Raw genomic sequence first — 15,539 nt, forward strand, 5'->3', positions numbered from 1 at the left:
AATCTGTGTACGCATGTGTGGGAGCCAGAGGTTAGCATCAACTGTCTTTCTCTATTGCTCTGCCGTGTGTTAACTTATATGACTGTATGTGTACAGTGCATGTGGGTTGCCCATGCACCATGCAACTGTGTGTAGCTGAGAGGACAGTTTCATAAAATCGGAACCTGTGTGCTCAGGGATTTAACTCAGGTCATCAAGCTTGTGATGACCTGAGTCTTTTGATAACTAAGCCATCTTGCTGGCCTTTGACTTATTTTTTGGCAAGGTCTCTCACTGAGCCTGGAGTCAGGACACCACATATAAGTCTGGGTAAACAACCAATGTGTACATATACAGTAAAGTTTTTTGCCAAGACACTGCCTGGCTCGGGCATGATAATGAGGTTCTGTGAGGTACTGAGAGTATAACCAATCGGATAAGAGACATGCAAATGAGGTAGAATGCATAACCAATCCAGGTGTGAGACACGCCTCTCCTAGGCCTATATAAGCAGCACCAGTTCTGGGCTGGGGGTCTTTTCACCTCTGCAATCAAGCTCTCCTAATAAATGTGTGCAGAAGGATCCTGTTGTGGCATCTGCTTTGCTGGCAAGTCGGGCGCTCACAGCGTGGCAAGCACATTTCTCACCGAGCTGTCTCCCTACCTCCTTACTTCTCTCACTTCTTAACCGTTTACAGATTTCCATCCTGCAGGGATGGGCCCCTTGATGTTACCTTTTCTTTGCTTCTTTTCCCAATCTTTCCTCGTGACCGTGGCTCTGAGGTCACTGGTTTGTGACCCTGAGAGCCAAGCTTGCCCCACACTCCCCCATCTTTGTTTAGCTGGTAACAGGGGATGGGAGTTTGCTTTTTTGCTCTCTGGTGTTTATGTATTGAATGGGCCTTGGGAAGTTGGGTTCATCGTTTCTAAGTTCTACCTGACAGCTTTTACCTCTGGTGATTGATCATGGCTGTTCAGGGATCAAAGACTTGTCCGTGTTTCCCTTTGACTCTCCTATAAGGAACATGGTGGAAGTTGGAGATTTGGGGAGCCTGGGGCTTTTCACTTTTCCAGGACAGAAGATTAAACCCAGCCGTGTATTTGCTAGGCAAGTGCTGGACCATGGAGTCACATCCCCAGTGTCAGAGGCACGAGTCTTGCTTATTTCTATACTACCTGGTTTAGAGAATATAGTCTTCCAGACTGCTAAGTCGGTCCATCATTTATAAGATGGTTAAGGGGAGAATGGTTATAATTATATAAAGCTAGGGAGCTTAGCCACATGACTGCTTTCATTATGTTAAAGCCAGTTTTGCTTTGTTTCTGAGCCCTGAGGACTGAACTCGGGGCCTCTACGTTAGCGCTCTACCCCTAAGCTATATATCTCCAGTTCTGGACTGCCCTCACTTCTGACCCAATTACCAATTTAAAGGGACTTCCAGAAACGCCTTAGGGGTCCATAATTCACTGTAAGTAATCCCAGAGCTTTTTGGAAGCCGTTATGCACAGTAGCCTTTTATTTCAGGGAAAGTATACAGATCAAAATTAACCAAAGCAAGAATCATAAGACTGTGTGAGGGTTCAGATGTGGTGTGCTTTTCTTGCGCTCAGAACAACATGCCCTCCCAACAGAGAGAACGGCAGTAAGTATTGTCAAGTGGAGAGTGTTACTTGGGCATCAGCCTTTGGAGAGTTCGTTTCTTTTTAAGACTTAGTATCTGAATGATAGTCTGAGTCCATATAGTTAGACTCAGCCAACAGCACCTCACGAGGGTTGGCTGATGTCACCCGGTCTACCATGAATCACCATCAGCATAAACACCACGGCTGAGGGAATAAAGAATAAAGTCACTAAGGCTGGATGAGGTAGAACATGCCCATAATCTCAGCATCTGAGAAAGGTAGAGGCAGAAAGATTGGGAATTTAAGGATGGTTTGGTCTTTGTAGCAAGTTTTAAAGCTGCCCTTGGCCACATGTTAAGGGAGGAAGAGGAAAAGGAGGAGGAGATCCACTACTATCAAAAAAAGAAGGAAAGAAAGTCTAAGGTGCAAATTCCTTACTCCATACCTTTTATCTTCTTGTGCCTTACAAAGACAGTGAGATAAAAAATAGCAGCTGAACTGAGTATGGAGAAAGAGTAAAAACAGACACACGTTCTAATTTTTAACAACAATCATGCAATGTTGAATATTTCTTAGTACAGAGTTGTGTTTTTTTAGAAACGGAAGTGAGACACAGCGACATGTACCTACACTATGTTGGGGCTGTAGCGACAGAAGGATGAGGATTTCAGGGCCAGCCTGTGCTACATGAGTCCCTGTCTTAAAATAAAGTGTTAGAGTTGGGCACGGTGACTCATCCTGCACTGCGCAGCTTGTAGGAGGATTACGTAAGTCTGAGGCCAGCCTTAGTTACAGAGTAAGAGCCTGTCTCCAAATTTTTTTTTTAATCACAAAAGGACTTGATGGACAGAGACGGTACATAAGGTATGCTAGGAGTCTTGCGAGGAAACATAGGTAGATCTGGGAGCCAAGAGTTAGGGGAAGAACTGTGTGGATATCTGAGAAGGGCTGTCCCCGGCAGTAATAGGAGCCAGTACAGAATTCAAGATGGGAAAGGGCCTGCCATATTCAAGTGACAAGAAGTTAGTTCACTGTGGGAAAGGGATGATCTAGGGGTGAGCTAGCAGGTAGAGGATTAACAGCAGAATTCAGAGAACACAGGGAATGCATGCAGGCCCATATCCAGTGAAGAATTCCCAGTCAACAGAAGCAAGCTAGAAATGTCAACAGGGAAATTAATTGATGCCTTAAGGAGGGAAGGGAGCCCCTCATCCCTATTGTCTTCCAATTTCACAAACAATTTGAGGAACCGTGTTCCCAGTCACTTAACACCTGACCTCCTTGTCACCCATGTATAGTAAGGCTTCCTTTGACAATTTCTGGTTTAGGTTTGTTGAGACAGAGTTTCACACAGAGTAGGATAGCCTCCAACATGATATGCAGCCAGGAAAACCTTGAACGCCTGACACTTCTGCCTCCACCTGATATTACAGGCAAGTGTGCTGCCTTGCCCAGCTTGCAAAACTGTGTGGTGTTCTGTGATGTAAAGTCCCCAGAAGAAAACAAAACAAAGCCCACCCCTAGGCTAGAGATTTCTCAAAGCTGGCTGGCTGGTTAGAGTTTTGTGGCTATGCAAAGTTAAATATGGAAGATCCAGAGCCAAACTGTCTTGGACTTTCTCTGGTTCCCTCAACAGCCATGCGTTGGCATCTATGCCATAACCTTGTGACTGTCAGGCAAAACCTCTGGGCTGTGTGACCTTAGCAGACACTGATCTCAAGGCTGAAAATGTCCATGATAGCACCCGAAGCCTAGAGCCTAGAGCAGAGGTCACCCTGCCTTTCTATACCCACCTCCTGGGCATTCCCACCAGTGGATCTGAAAAAAAAATGCCTTGCTTCATCGTCGTCGTTGTGACTTGACTTTCAGGACTGTAAACCTTAACACAACCATTTTCACATCAGAGTGTGTTGTTTTAAGCAACACGGATCCCTGTTTCTGAAACATAGCCACTCACATCTGGCTCAGAATAAGCTATCTCTTGTTCCATTTGAGTTGAGGTTATATTCTGTGTTGACTGCATTATAAACCACCTTGAGAACCCAGTTTCAAAGATAGCTCCTTAGATAATATACCAAAACATTCCTACTGATTCTTTTAAATTCTTTTAACAGTGCAACTTTGGAGGCCACCAAGGTCATTCGTGTGTGTGTGTGTGTGTGTGTGTGTGTGTGTGTGTGTGAGAGAGAGAGAGAGAGAGAGAGAGAGAGAGAGAGAGAGAGAGAGAGAGAGAGCACTGTTAAGACAGTTCCAATGACTCTTTCTTTAGAAGTCTCCACCCATTTGGGGCGTGGCTACTGTCCTTTTCTTCCACATTTCTCTTCCCCTCTTTCTTAATGTCTATACTGACATCTATATTAACATCTTTTTCTTAATAAGCTCCAGCTTTGATTTCCAGCTTTGATTCATATTGACCTATGCTGAAATTCTTTTCAGGGAGTCAGTCAACAATCTGACTTCACCTCACAGGAATGGTGGGTCTCGGCTGCTTGGGAGGCTGAAGCAGGAGAGCTGCAAATTCCAGAGCTGACTGGGCTCTAAGGGACCTTCCTTCTACCCCAGAGGGACATGGCTACACATCATCTAAAGACAACTGCTCACTCTGCGGGTGGCCACACTGTGCTGTGTCTCCTGCTCCTGATCCAACAAGTGAAGAGGACCAAGTAAAAATGCACATGGAAAATGGAAGCCTTGACTGAGATGAGATTTAAGTGCCTGATATGAACTGGTGCTTCTCAGGAGAGACAGTGGACAACAGGCCCCTGGAAAGCTGCTCTTCAAGGCCACTGGGCACCAAAGCAACGAAAGCTGCAAGGTTAAGCACTGCTTTAGCCCTACAGAAAGGCGAAGGCCTTAAACTGGGGCGACACGAAGCTTTGGAGCAGACCCAGGACACAGATAGCCATGCCAATCGGCACAAATCGCCACCATTTGTACTGAAACTAGAATATTCACTCCTCACACGCTGTCATTTTCTCTTCTAAATGTATATATTCAACAAGGATGCCTTTTTATGTATAAGAATGTTTAGGGCTATGATTAACATTCAGAAAGTGAGAATGACTTAAATGGCCAATAGTCAGACTTAAGGGGCACACAATTAACATTTAGAATAATAAATGGCATACAGGCCTCAAGCCACCAACACCCCCCCACCCCCCAAGAAAGACAAAATTGAGCAAATACAAGATACAAACTACTCGATTTGTGACTCTACGTGCCTAATGTTAAAAATAAGCTAAACCAACCAAGTGCCGTTTCTCAAGGCAAGAGAACCCACTGCAGAGAAGGAGATGAGGAAGAAGGACCTTGGGACGCCACATGGTGGGTGTCACACTTGACGCACCTGCCAGTTAAATTAGGTGAGCTCAACTTGTGAATAGTCACCAGACTATGTGCTGACACTTGGTACTAACCAGCATCAATATTAAACGTCAATAAAAATGATTGCGAGAGTAGCCAAGGGCCCTGGTGAGGAGTCAGCACTTGGATGCACTGTCCCACCTTGAGTGAGAGATAGGAACAAAACACATTGTTGAGTCAAAAAAAATTTTGTTTTTTTCTCAATTTACAGATACCATTTCTACTGACTTTTTTTTTTTTTTTTTTTTTTTTTTTTTTTTTTAATGACACAAGGTCTTGTAGCCTCCTGGGCGGCTGAGGGAACAAGATTTCCATCCTTTGCACTTAGCTTTAATTGAAGATGCTGAGACTGACTCAGGAGGTTCTAGAGTTCTCCAGAAGCAAGAATCTACTCCAGAGCAACTGAGCAGGCTGAGACCACCCTCTCCGTGCTTAGGCTGACACTAAAGTGACGGCTTACTCTGGCGTTTTGTCCCAATGCCCGTTAAATGGCGGCATCACTCTGAAACCCGAGTTTAGAGTCTTAAGCGAAGTTGCTCTGATAAAGCTCTGGAAAAAAAGCCAAACACTGCGAGCCCTGTGCAAACTAGAGATGAGAAGGCCATTGAAGAATCTTATAGGTTGTCATTTCTAATAAGGTAAGTATTGGTAATCAGGACCCACATAAAAACAAAAGCCCTTTGGGACCTTGTATAGTTTCCTTTAAGCAAAGGGGCCAGTTGAGAATTCTATTACTGACTACCCCAGCCTTGCCATGCAAGTGACTTTATATGAAACTGTCGTTTTACAATCGCAAACATTTTACAATCCCCTGGGAGTCCTGGCTGGGTCTGGTTTGTTGCTCCTCTTAGCTCTCCCTAGTTTTAATCTTTTATACTTTTCACTTCTTTTCTTTTAATCACTTTTTCCTTTGAAAATTATTTAAAAAAATTTTTTTTGGTCCAGCAGTGCGTTTATTTCTACTATAAAGATAACTTCACCAGGTGAACCTTCGGCTCTCACCTGAGGTGACTTGAAACAAGTGCACACCTTTCTCAAACTTAAGCTCACTCTCCCCACCTCCCCGCCCCACCCTGTGCCCTTGACTCTGAGGCCCACCGGCAGGTCTGGACAAGCTGCAGGGCCCCTCAGCCATATCTGCTTGAGAGAAAGAGAGACCCCACACGGGCAGCTGCTGAAGATCCTCAGCCAAGATAACCCAGCATTCTCAATGTCCACCCATTGCATCCTCAATGCAAAGCACGCCTCTACCATCCAGAGAACATCCTGTGAGCTAAGGATGCATGAAGACCCCAACAATCCCAACAAGAGTGATCCAAATGATCGACACTGGGAAATCAGCCTTGTTATGAAACCTGCTAGTGGAAGAGAGGTATTTGGGTACCCGGTGCCTCGTGGCAGTGGGAGAGAAAACAGAGGCCTGAAGCAAATTCCAACAGTAGTGTCTAATGTGCCACCAGAAGTGCACTGTCCTGACAGCCTTCAAGGCAGACAAACCCTCAGAGGCTGGCGTGAACATCAAGATTGCAAACTGTGACTTCAACAGCAAATTCCATCTTTTACAACCAGCAGGGTACCTTGTGGGGCAGCCTGGCATTCTCCGCGTGTAGACGCACAAAGCCTGGTACTTAACATGCATTGGCAAGTGGATTCCTGCCCTCTGACCTACAGATTCAGGGGACCTGCCAGAGAGGTGGCAAACAGATGCGACATTCTTCCTATGTGGCTATGGTGAGAACACATTCAAAGACCAACTCTTTCATTCTCAGTCCCAGTGAGAGATGAGCGCTGGAGAGCACTGTGATGGATTCATGTGGGTCATCAAGGTGAGGAACTTATGTGGGGGTCACATCCTGTCTTCAAGGTTACAGTCCAGACTTCTTAATGGGCCAGAAAATCCAGCAAGACAATGGCTTCCTATGTCTTCTCCCGAGCTCGTTTTAACTCTGAGCTAGCTGCACAGCTAGCTACCCTGGCGCTTGAAGGGTCAGCCTTCAGATGATCCCACCGACAACAGCACACCTTTCCCATCCCATAGGATACAGCTTAGGCCGTCGGATAACCTCAAGGGGGCGTGTTTTCAGCAGCCCGAGGTTGACCTTTCATTGCTTCTCTTAGAGGAACAGCATGGATCCCGGGACAAGGAGATAGAGCGGAGGAGAGTGGTAGAAGCTCCTACCAGCTCCAACCCACCCAGACAGCAATAAGACGCCTCTCCCCTCCCACCGTCTCCCAACATCGCCCTTCCACCAAACACATGTTACAATAATAATTCCCCGCTTTGGGGTCAGCCAGCCTTGACTAAACAAAACATCCATGCAGGATGGCAGGGCCTGGGCTGTTCCATGGAGCACAATAGCTGTGAGGTCTCCCTGCCCGGCACAGCCACCGCCTCCCCTGTGGTCTTTCCCTCTGCCCAGGCAGTATAGCACAAGTGATGGAGCTCCAGACAAACCAGTTTCTACGAGGTATGTCCGAAAAGAAATCCATCCCCGCTGGGAAGCATGGACCTGTACTGGCTCAAGACTCTGCCTAAGGACCTGGCTATAGCCTCGTTGTCCAAGAACTGGCCAAGACCACCAGGGGACCAATCCTAGCTGCTTTAGCAAGTTCAGCTTCCACAGCACAGAAAGAAATGGCTGCTTCAAGGGTTACGATTAGAATCTGAATGACTCCTGGAGAAGTCAGTGGCTCAGTGGAACACTTGGGAAGAGAGGACACAGTTTTCCAAGGTTCAAGTTGGGCTCTTTGCTGGCAGATGCTTGGTGCTGGGAGCTCCCCTGCATGGCAAACTCCACACGGCCTCACCACGCGATCTCTGGAACCCTTCGGTCCGAATCTCCATGGCCTTGAGGAGTGGACACGCGCCATGACAAAGACGGGAGTTTTCCCTCACCTGCTGGGCTCAGCTTTCAATTGATTGATCCATCAGCCTCTGTTGGAAAAGAGGAGATTCTGTAAAGTAACCCAGCAGGAGAGAGCAAGACATGAGTAAGCCACAAAGAATTCAGAGTTTGGGTCCCCCGCCCCGGGCAGGAGCCAGTCACTATGCCACTTGCCTGTCAGGGACTGAGGTGGGCAGGGGAACATGAAAACCTGCTGGAGGGCCCTTCTACCGCGCTCTGAGCAGCACCCATGCCATGTGGTAACATATATGCCCATGCCCATGTGGTTACATATATGCACATGTGGTTGCATATATGCCCATGCCCATGTGGTTACATATATGCCCATGTGGTTACATATATGCCCATGCCCATGTGGTAACATATATGCCCATGCCCATGTGGTTACATATATGCCCATGCCCATATAGTTACATATATGCCCATGCCCATGTGGTTACATATATGCACATGCACATGTGGTTACATATATGCACATGTGGTTACATATATGCCCATGCCCATGTGGTTACATATATGCACATGCCTATGTGGTTACATATATGTACATGCCCATATGGAAACACACACAAACAGGGGTGGAATACTGGCCTTTGTTTGTTTGTTTTGAGACAGAGTTTCTCTGTGCAGCCCTGGCTGTCCTAGAACAATCTTTGTAGACCAAACTGGCCCAAAGAGATCTGTCTGCCTCTGCCTCCTGAGTGCTGGGATTAAAGGCGTGGGCCACCACTTCCTGGCTGGCTTTAACTTTTGTTAACTGTACTTGTTTGGGCTGGAAATATAAACCATATGAGAATGATATGCAGAACAAAGGCCATATGCAAGATCTATTGTCATAAACCTCCCATCAGTGAGTGCTCCAATAAATTTTTGTGCTTTCTTTTTTAACTTTAAAAAAAAAGATTTATTTATTTATTTATTTATTTATTTATTTGATGTCTATGAGTACACTGTAGTTGTCTTTAGACAAATCAGAAGAGAGCATCAGATCACATTGCAGATGGTTGTGAGCCACCATGTGGTTGCTGGGAATTGAACTCAGGACCTTTGAAAGAGCAGTCAGTGCTCTTAATCGCTGAGCCATCCCTCCAGCCCCTCTTTTAAACTTTTAAAAGGTTTGGGTTTTTTCCCTCCTAATGTGTATAATACACAAATATATTTAACAAAAACATGAAAGAGAGAGAGCGATCCTACTCTATTTGACACAGATTTAGTGTGATTGTGTGAAAGATCAGGTTTTATGACCTCACCTATTTATAAAATGTGAAAGAGATGTTGAATTTGTGATAAACATAGCAACAGCAAACAGCATAAAATTAAAGACCAGCTGAGTATGTGAGCCCAGGGCTGATGCCCTCTTACTTCAATTCAACAGAACTGAGTGTTGACCTGAGGGCACCAGACACCAGATTAAACAGTGAATTAAATGTGCGTAAGAGGTTGGAGATGTTTCCCATTAGTCATCAAAGAATGAATGTGGACATTTACCTCCACTTGCCAACGCAAACCTCACTAGCATAACAGCAGAGATTTAAGTTTAAAGGTCAACCTCAGAATAAACAGGCCCTGCAAGGAGAAACAGAAGCACGAAACCTGATATATGTTAGCTTTTCAGCAAACACGAGAAAACCCAAATGAGTAGGCAGGCCTTGTGCCTCATCCTGTAATCCTATCACTGGGGAAGCTGAGGCAGGAGGATCACCTTGAATTCAAAACCAGTCTGGACTACATAGCAAGCTACTGCAGAGAAAGGTTAGAGACATGACTTAGGCTTAAGAAAACACACACTCTCTCACATACACATGTACACACATACACATACACATTCATTCATACAATATACTCATTCATATATATATATATATATATATATATATATATATATATATATATACACGCACATAGTTAAATATACACACTCACAATACACATAACACATTCATACACACTAACTCATATGTGTATATGTATAGTTACATATGCATACTCTCACATATTCATAACACAGTATACATTCATACTCATACATATATACACACTCATACACAAGCATTTACTCATATACTCACTCATATACACATACTCTTTTTTTATACACACATACACAATACACACTCATATACACAATTTAAATAATAAATATATTTATGAAATTGAAAGAGAGAGGTTAAGTCAGCAAGGTGTACCTGCAATTTTTTCCCCTGCTGAGTACTTAAAAGCTCTGAACAGCAGAATGGGGAGGGAGTCAGTCAGTCAATTGAGAATTCATGTCTGATCCCTAGCACACACACAAATCAGGCCTGGTAGCACACACTTGTAACCCCAGTGCGGGCAAGGCAAAGGCAGGACAGTCCCTAGGCTTTGGTGGCCAGCCAGCCTATCCTTCTTTGTGAGCACCGTTTCAAGAGCAAGATAGATAGCTCCTGGAAAATAATATCCAAGGACGACTTCTGCCGCCCTCCCTCGCCCCCCCCCAGCCCCCCCCCCCCACACACACACTGAAGGGATGAACAAGGACTCACTGCAAATAAGATTTACAGTGATACAGGTTACAATGCTCACTGCACGGGCAGACCATTGGAGATTTACTCTCCCAAGTGACGACTCAGCAAAGCTCTGGACTTCAGGGCCTCAGTCACCCCTGCAGGCAGCAAGGCTGTTCTGAAAAGAAGAGAATCCATAAGTGCCTAGGCGCCTAGCCACGCCCCATTCCCACAAACCCTTGTCTGCTCAGCATCCTGGATGGTAGCAGGTAATTTCGGTGTGGCTTTCAGGCTACCTTTACTGTTTCTGATTTCTTGTAGAAGTCCACATTGCAATTCCTTTCTGGGTGGCGGTTTGGTAACGTATCAGAATCCTTAACCGTGGTTGTTAGGCGCGAGGACCCACAGCTTCGTGGCTGTCCTGGGCTTCTCTGACCTCAGCTCCAGCTTCGAGGGACTCCGGGCTGACCCAGAGTTTGCCAGAGCTGCAGGAGGTGTTGGATCACTCAGAGAAGATGTTTGTGCAAAGCGAAAGTCTACTGAAAACTGCTCAACAAGGCACTGGACGCTATGGTCAAAGTGCACACGGTATTGCCAAACATCAAGAGTTTTGAAGAAGAGCCAACAACAGTTTTGAGCAATTTGGGTGAAGGAGGGCGTTCTTTCTGACTGGACATGTGACCCTTGCCCCTAGTTCCGGGCTGCTGTTCTGTGGATCCAACTCTTGTTTGTAAATCAGCCTCAGAGGCTGAAGATGTCTGTCTGCCTCCCAGAGGATGGGCGACTTCAGGGATAGGACTCAAAGAGAGCAAGCTCCGAGCTTCCAGGCACAGAGCCAGCTGGTGCAAGGAAAACGACCAGGGGCAAAAAGGAGCACCACACAAAACAAACGCAGTCTATTGTCCAAAAAGACCTACAGTCATTAATATGATCAAGCTGAACAGCAGGGAGTCAAAATAGCCAAGGGAACAGAAAACCATTTAACAAAAACACAAAAAAGGCTCAATCCATTAGCGCTCAATACTCCAGCAACGCACCAGACAGTAATCGACCTATCAGAGAGAAAATGCACAAAGCCAAGTGGAACCTAGCCAGTCCTAGCCGGTGCCGTTAGTCATCTGGATCTGTTGACATTTGAAGAACACTCATCCGACAAGTATGGGTGAACATCACTCTCAAATTCAGATAAAATATTCGCTGAGGTTACATTCCAGACTGAAAACCACACTTAAACAAGCTTAAAAACAAAAGCCCTAGAAAATAGGCGTCGGCATCTGGCATGATAACACTCACCTCTCATCCCAGCACTCAGGACTGTGAGCTAGAAGCTTGGCCTCTAGCAAGCCACTATCTGGAAGCAAACAAATGCATGATCTTGGAGTTGAGTGAAATTAAACTAAGAATAGTGGAAACATTGCCGGGAAACCTCTAAATATTTGACAAATGCACGCTATATTTCTAAACTGGTGACACATGCTGTTAGACCCAAATACTTGCCAGCAGAGGTAGGAGGATTTTTTTTTTTTTTGAGTCCACAAAGTCCAAGGTCATACTAGACTAGGCTTACCATCTTAGAATTGCAAAAAACAAAAGGCACATCACCACCCAAAACAAACCAAAATGAATTTATTTCTAAATGTCACATAGGTCAAAGATGTCTCAAGAGAAACCTGAATATTTTTTTTTTAAGATTTATTTATTTATTATATGTAAGTACACTGTAGCTGTCTTCAGACACTCCAGAAGAGGGCGTCAGATCTTGTTACAGATGGCTGTGAGCCACCATGTGGTTGCTGGGATTTGAACTCTGGACCTTCGGAAGAACAGTTGGGTGCTCTTACCCACTGAGCCATCTCACCAGCCCGAAACCTGAATATTTTAAACTGAATGAAAATATAATGTATTCAAATGTGTGTGTGATACAACAAAAACAGAGTTGGGGTGGGGCAGATCTGCAACACTGAATAGCACATGTAAGAAAACAGTGGCCAGTGTAGGTGCCTGCAGCCTTGGCACTTAGGAAGAAAAATGATGAAAAATATCTGTAGATACAAGCGATGTAATTAGGTGAATAAGATACATTTGTAGTACTAATTTTTCCAAATTAGTTTTAAAATCAGTTCCTGGCGTTTTCTCCAATGATGACAAGAATTCTTTGGAGGGGAAACAACAGGACCAAGAATAATCTCACCTACCTTCTTTTTGGACAGGGTCTAGCTGTGTAGCCCCAGCTAAGCCTAAAACTTGCCATCCTCCTGTCTCAACCTCCTAAGTTCTGGGATTACAGGTGTGCACGCCTGGCTCTTGTCACATTTTTTGCTGATTTCTATATTACATAAATGGGAGTTGGCGGTGACATCAGGTTTTGTGTGGAACAGTCTCACTGAGAAGTGCTTTGTCTCCGCCTCGTGGTCAGGACTGGCTTTGCACTGTCAGCAGCACCCTTCCGCAGGCTAGTTCAATCAGAATGGCTAGAATAGCATCAGAATATGATCTAAATAAAACTCAACGAAGTTCTTATCATACAGATCAAAGTGTGGATACTTCGATTCTTCTTAGAAGGTGGAACAAAAAACCCGTGGAAGGAGTTACAGAGACTGAAGGATAGGCCATCCAGAGACTGTCCCACCTGGGGATCCATCCCATATACAACCACCAAACTCAGACACTATTGTGGATGCCAACACGAGCTTGCTGACAGGAGCCTGATATAGCTGTCTCCTGAGAGGCTCTGCCAGCGCCTGACATATACAGAAGTGGATGCTCACAGCTATCCCTGGGACTAAACCACCAACCAAAGAAAACACACGGTGGGACTCATGGCTCCAGCTGCATATGTAACAGAGGATGGCCTAGTCAGTCATCAATGGGAGGAGAGGCCCTTGGTCCTGTGAAGGTTCTATGCCCCAGTATAGGGGAATGCCAGAGCCAGGAAGCAGGAGTCTGTGGGTTGGGGAGCAGGGGGTGGAGGAAGGGGATAGGGGATTTTCGGAGGGGAAACAATGAAAGGGGATAACATTTGAAATGTGAATAAAGAAAATAATCTAAAAAAAAAAAAAAACCCAAACAACAACAAAAAACCCTCAAAGAAAAAGGTGGGCATGGTGGCAGACTCCTTTAATCCCAGCACTTCGGAGGCAGAGACAAAGCAAATCTGTGTGAGTTCAAGGCTAGCCTAGAATAAACAGTGTGACCCTGTCTTTTAAAAAAGGCTGGCAAGATGGAAGATGGTACAGCTAGTAACTCACTTGCTGCCAAGTCCAAGGACCTGTGCTCATTCCCTGAGGTCCACTTGGTAGAAAGAGAACCACCCGCTTATTATCCTGCCCTCCACATTGGTGGTGTGGCACGGGCACCTCTCACCCGCCCCCCTCCACCTCAAAACACTCACACACTTTTTATTTTTATTTTTTTAAAGCCAGGAGTGGTACGGCTTAGCTGGCCAGCGGACCCCAGGGCAATGAAGGATGCTGTTTTATAACACAAGGTGCAAAGCACCTGAGGAGTGACACCAGAAGACTCTGACACTCCCATGAACACACACATCATTTTAAAATATTAAAGTAAAAAAAAAATAACTTCCCAATTGATCAGTGTTCTACAGCAGAGATGCCGAGATGATGGTCTCACAGTTGGAATAGATGCCAGCGCCTCCCCCCAGCCTCCATGAAGCAGTGTGCTACATATCCATACCCTTGGAGCTCATGTTTCTGATTCCCCAGTGTTGGGATCATAGGCATGCACGGCCAGACCTAGTTGGGGACAATTTTTTTTTTAAGTTTATGTAAGTACACTGTCGCTGTCCTCAGACACACCAGAAGAGGGCACCGAATCCCATTACAGATGGTTATGAAGTCACCACGTGGTTGCTGGGAATTGAACTCTCAGGACCTCTGGAAGAGCAGTCAGTGCTCTTAACCACTGAGCCATCTCTCCAGCCCAGGGACAAACTCTTAAGACTTGTATTTCTCATCTCAAACGCATACAGACTTCTCAAAGACACATCCATGAGAACTTTAAGTGTATGCTAACCACTGAGGACCCCAAATAAGTGAACGCAAACTTTTTTTTGGAACATACTTCTTGGCCACATGGTAGCACAGGACTATAATCTGAGTACCAGAAAGGTGGAGGGGAGAGGGTCAGGAGGGCAGCCTGAATTCCAGGTCAGCCCTCATAAGCAAGTCTATATCTCATCTTGTCCCCACCCTTTTAGAGAAAGGGTCTAGCCTCACTGAATAGTCCTGGCTAGTTAGGAATTTCCTATGTAGACAGGTTGGCCTCAAACTCAGAGGTCTCCCTGTCTCTACCTATGTTGGGCCTAAATCACCACACCAACTCCATCTGCTTTTAAACAAACCAGAGTCTTGCTTTGCTCCCCTTGTTTGAAGGCATTCCGTAAGCGCCACGCTCTCCCATTTTTCCCAGTGCTCATAACCTTGCTGCGCTGTCTAGGACCTCAGACACAAGTCTGAACAGAGAAGGTGGCCTCGTGAGGGCCTTAGGAGAAGTGTCAGCGCCCCATCATTAAGCAGCAGCTGTCTGCCACACAGGGTCCCCTAGCAGGGCAGAGGCGGGCTCTGCACTTGTTGAAGCTTTCCTCATCAAATACTCTCATAAGCCTACTGTCATATCATATGCTGTTACACCCCTACTATAATAATACTGAGTTGAAAAGGGCTCCCTCCGTATCTACTAAAATATTCATGTTAAATTGGTGGTTTTTTTCTTAAGGTTTATTTTATTTATATGAGTACACTGTTGCTGTCTTCAGACACACCAGGAGAGGGCATCGGATCCCATTACAGATGGTTGTGAGCCACCATGTGGCTGCTGGGAATTGATCTCTGAAAGAGCAATCAGTGCTTTTAACCACTGAGCCACCTCTCCAGCCCCAGTGTTAATTTCTTTATCTGAGTGTGGGAGACACTGCTTAGCAAGAGTCTGGCCTCCAACATGGAGGCTCCTATTTTACACGTTATTTAGAAGACTAGAAGATGGAGCTGTTTCCGAACTGTTACTGAGTACCAACAAATGCACCTATGTGTGTGCACACAAGCACACCCATGCCCACTGCTTCCTTCAACAGACTAACAGAAGAATGAAATCCTGTCAAGTGTGAATGTTGACAGGGAAGCTCAAGTATTTCATCGAAACTACAAAGTCACACAACACAAAGCGCAGA

At 45.4% G+C, this 15,539-nt stretch overlaps 1 long non-coding RNA gene across 2 annotated transcripts; it reads right to left on the reverse strand.

The window, feature by feature from the left end:
- Positions 1-5,219: 5,219 nt before the first annotated feature.
- On the reverse strand, positions 5,220-10,892 carry 4931408D14Rik (RIKEN cDNA 4931408D14 gene). Of its 2 annotated transcripts, NR_040298.1 has the most exons (4): positions 10,651-10,892; positions 10,394-10,532; positions 8,463-8,643; positions 5,220-7,900 (listed from the first exon to the last, which is right to left on the reverse strand). It is a non-coding gene; the product is annotated as an RIKEN cDNA 4931408D14 gene (long non-coding RNA). The 2 variants fall into 2 exon arrangements; NR_040299.1 differs by lacking the exon at positions 8,463-8,643.
- Positions 10,893-15,539: the final 4,647 nt, after the last annotated feature.

This window comes from Mus musculus, chromosome 19 (assembly GCF_000001635.26).
Source record: "Mus musculus strain C57BL/6J chromosome 19, GRCm38.p6 C57BL/6J".
In the NCBI taxonomy this organism is placed as follows: Eukaryota; Metazoa; Chordata; class Mammalia; order Rodentia; family Muridae; genus Mus; species Mus musculus.